General features: G+C 32.1%; 1 long non-coding RNA gene across 1 annotated transcript; it reads right to left on the bottom strand.

Annotated features, from left to right (window-relative positions):
- Positions 1-1578: 1578 nt before the first annotated feature.
- On the bottom strand, positions 1579-3253 carry LOC140748693 (uncharacterized). The gene is made up of 4 exons (XR_012102967.1): positions 3224-3253; positions 2866-2916; positions 2579-2622; positions 1579-1732 (listed from the first exon to the last, which is right to left on the bottom strand). It is a non-coding gene; the product is annotated as an uncharacterized LOC140748693 (long non-coding RNA).
- Positions 3254-4357: the final 1104 nt, after the last annotated feature.

Below are 4357 nucleotides of genomic sequence, written 5' to 3'. Positions count from 1 at the left end.
GATATGGCGTAAACCTTTTTAATCTAGAGGAGACACATCAATAGTATAGTGATAGGTTGGTATTGAAAGTGGCAGAACCCTTTGTGGTTCGACTCCGGCGGTACCGCCGCACCTATTTCTACATAATAACAGCAGTGTTAGGCGCTGTTGTGTTCCAGTTTGAAGGGTGTGGTAAGGGAGACAACTTTTCCGAGGCTTTCCAGCTTAGTTCTTAGATACCTATAATAATAATAACTAATCCTCTCTGGGGGTTGGGGTGGCAGTAGCCGCTTACCATCAAGTGGACTGCAGGCTCGTCCCCTACGCCTAAATTATAAAAAATAGTAAAAAAACCGTAAGCCTTCTAATTGCATATGTAGGAATGCTACATATGCAATTAGAAGGCTTACGGTTTGCGTTATCATTTGTTGCATCTAAATGCAACAAATGATAACGCGTATGAACTAAATTGATTTACACAGCTACTGAAATGAAACATTTTCATAAATAAATATTAAAATATGAGATTCGATAAACACGATAACTTGGCAATAGTTTTGTTTTGATATAAAGCAGCGATATTGTTTTGATATAAAAAACCGAAAAGTAATCAAAATTTTGTTTTCTGGCGATCTTAAATGCTAATCAACAAAATAATTTTCATCAAAGGCAAAAAAGTGTAAGAAAATGATTTAAATTTCTGTTGATTATCAAAGTGTAAAGTTTTAGGTTGCTGGTTTCTAATCCGAAATATAATTTGGAACCCTTGTGCGCTAGAAACAATAATGTAGATGAATATATGTATAAATACCGTAGAGTTGTGCGGTGCTCCCTTCGGCGACCGATCGACCGTGATGCACACACACTCGCGACTTCCAAATAGGTCCCCAGGACCCCCGTAATATACTATATTATAATTAGATACGTCCCGTGACGAAATCTGAATACCGACTGTCCGTATAATGTGTGTTATGACAGAAACGTCAACCTTTTAAATTTTGAATTTACTCCTTTTATTTATAATCAGTATTTCGACCAGTTCTAAATACTGAACACAAAGCAAGTGTTGTTATCCATAGTAGTCGACAAAAAAGTAGGCAAAAGAAATAAAATTTTGCGCATGGACTTATATACACAATTCTGGATGTGGGTGGGGAAGGAGGGGGACTAAAGAGCCTCTTCCCTGGTTCTGCCTGTGTTGTGTTTATATGTTCCTATGACTTTATATTTTACATTAGGTGAATCAGCTCGTTTGCCATTTCTTTGACATAAAAGTAAAAAAAAAAACACAAAAACAAGTTCAAATATCTTTATTTCACAGACCACAAAATAATCCAAATTATAAATATTCCAAACGTTATAAATATGTTACGAAATGATCATGCAAGCTGTACCAAACTAAATTGGAACGCTTCATGTTCCTAATAATACTATCTAGCAGAGAATAACTGACTTTAGAAAACTACGTTGGCACGCCAACCTTTGAATCACCGAGAAGGACTAAGTTAGAACGCCTCATTTTCTTAATTTAGAAGTTCTTAGTAGTCTTACTTTCATAGATTTACTACGGGAGAAGACTAAGTTTAAACGCCTCATATTTCGACTACTATTAAAAAGCTTAAAACTTTGATTGCATAAAATTTAGATCTGGACTATTAGTGGCACTATGTTTGAACTTTTATCTTGATGCTTATTTTAACGTGGGTCCATTGCGGTAGCTAGTTCGATGCCGGGTCGGGGACACTGAGGTTATCTGTAAAATATCAAAAATATATTAAATCTTACGAAATAATCATTATTATTATTGTCTTATTGCTTTTGAAATTAAAACGTTTAGACCATAGTTTATATTTGATGTTTTTATTCTCATCTAGGTTACCTCATAATGGTGTCTTTCATTCTAAAAGCAAGGAAATGTTAATTTAACTTACATAACTTTGAAAACCTAAATGTGCTTTGAATTTAAACGTAAAACTATCAACATGAGAGGCCTAAATTCAAACGAATAGACGATTTAAATGTAGTATAATGTAATTAACAATACAAATAAATATTCTTTCTATCTGAGGTCGGTCACCGTCTAATGCCCTGAGGACTAAGTTGCAACGCCTTGTGTGTCTCCCTTACCACACACTTCAAACCAGTACCCTTACTATGAGTTTTTACGTTTTGACAAATATGACTGTTTTGGTATTTGTTTACGTATTTGTCCATACAAATTCCAATCAGCGCCCCTAGTGGATTGTATCAGAACTATAGTGTCAGTAACGTAACATTATATGTCTAAATTGGCAAAATGGCGTTTATGTTTTGTCTCTATATTTTGAACATCGAACATGTGAGGCAGACAAAAAGACTTGAGCACTTACTTATTGTTACGTTTACTCAGTCTACTGAAGCAAACGGAACAGAATAATGAATGGAGTAAAAGTAACGTAAAATTGTGGGATGTTTTGAAAACTCATGGTAAGGGTACAGAACACAGCAGTTAGTTGTAGGTGGCGATTCCGGAGTATAACTACAAAGTGTTCTAACACTTCCTTATATAATTAAATCAAAATAAGCACTTACTTTATAACAAGAAATAGTAAATAAATACCTCGTCGATTTAATTTTCTCTTGTGAGCAAACACATAATTACACCTAAAATAAAAAAATAAAAATTAACAATATTTGACATTTAAAAAATATTGATAAAATGTGGTACTTAATTATTTTATAACTACTTTTTAAATTTTAAATGTATATATTCTTTTTTAAACATTTAATCAATTTAAAATTTATCAATTATTAATTTATTAATTATTATATTTTATTATAAGATCGCAATATTGGTATGTGTTTTAAACAATATCAACAAACAAATATATTATTTAATTAACCTACCCCTTAATGAGGGTGAATCTCCGTAACGTGGCGTTAGACAGCTGATGAGTTCTAAAATAATTTTCGAAAAATAAATTAAACTGAAAAACAATTACTTTTAAAATGCTGAAAGTAGCTGTATATTAAAATAATAATTTGCTCGACTTGGGGGGCCTCTGCCGTGCCCCCAGATTTAAGATAATCGAATGTTAATGTAAGTTTATTTACACTAAATAACTGATGTTTATTATTTATGTTATTAAAATACAATTTAAAAAAACAATTAAACAATATTAAAACTAAAACTACTAAGATTAACACAAAAAAAAAATTCGAATATTATATTTTATTAAATATTACTATTATTTTATTCACTTACGTTGTTCAGGGCTTTCTTGTTGGGATGATCCTGAAATTTTATATTACTTGAAAGAAAAAACATGCCTGCAGTCAATCTGATATTATGTTAAATTAAATGAAATTGTTAAATGGTATACTCAATTGCAACATATTAAAAAAATATAACATAAATATTTGTAATTATTTATTTATATGTTAATTTGTATAATATTTCAGTTTTTTTATTTATTTTATTTCCATAGCCAACGATTAAAAATTACAAAAATAGTTCAAAATATATAGAAATTATTGAAAGTATATATTTATATGTTAAATGTAGTAATAATGTAAATTAGGAATAATTTGTATATATTTTTAACTATTTCTTTTAAATATTAAAAACTGTAAAATTTAAAAATAAAAGGGCTTGAACTTGTGTGGAAAATCAATTCATACCTCCACCAGATGACGAACCTGCTGGTCTTGTGGGTGCTGAAATAATAATTAATTATAAAGAAAATATAAAATAACTGTCAAAATTAAGAGGCATTCAGTTTATTTGATGCTATTTCAATTGAGCTAAAGTATTAAATAAAGATTTTATTAATAAAAAATAATAATCGAATTACTATTTATTTTTATAATCAATTAAATTGTATAATATTTTAATTTTGAAACACTCAATAAAAATATCCTCCTCCTTGCTTCGTATTCCTCATTACTGAGGGTCGTGACCTCCTCCATGAATTGCACTTGAGTGCACAATATTGCGCCACTGGGCTCTGTCCTCAGCAGTGTGCAGAGCATCGTACAGCTTTTTTGACTCAAGGGCAGCGCGAATCTGGTCTGACCATCGCATAGGGCTGCGACCACGAGGTCTTTTTCCTTCTACTTTTCCGGTCACAATCAGCTTTTCGAGATTATCTCCTTGCTTCCTTGAGATGTGACCGAAATATTGTAGGATCCTCTGAAGACACGTAGTGGACAGCCTGGTCTTTATTTCGAGTTGTTTCAGTATGGATGCGTTTGTTCTGTAGGCTGTCCAAGGGATGCGTAGCATTCTTCTCCAGCACCACATTTCAAACGCATCAATGCGACGTCTGTCTGCTGTCCTGAGAGTCCAAGATTCTGCGCCATACAGAAATATGGAGAACACTAAAGTGCGAACCAGCCT

This window comes from Epargyreus clarus, unplaced genomic scaffold (genome assembly GCF_041222505.1).
Source record: "Epargyreus clarus isolate Ecla_fem2 unplaced genomic scaffold, WU_Ecla_fem_2.2 ptg000016l, whole genome shotgun sequence".
Lineage (NCBI taxonomy): Eukaryota > Metazoa > Arthropoda > Insecta > Lepidoptera > Hesperiidae > Epargyreus > Epargyreus clarus.
This window is presented reverse-complemented; position numbering and strand designations above follow the sequence as displayed.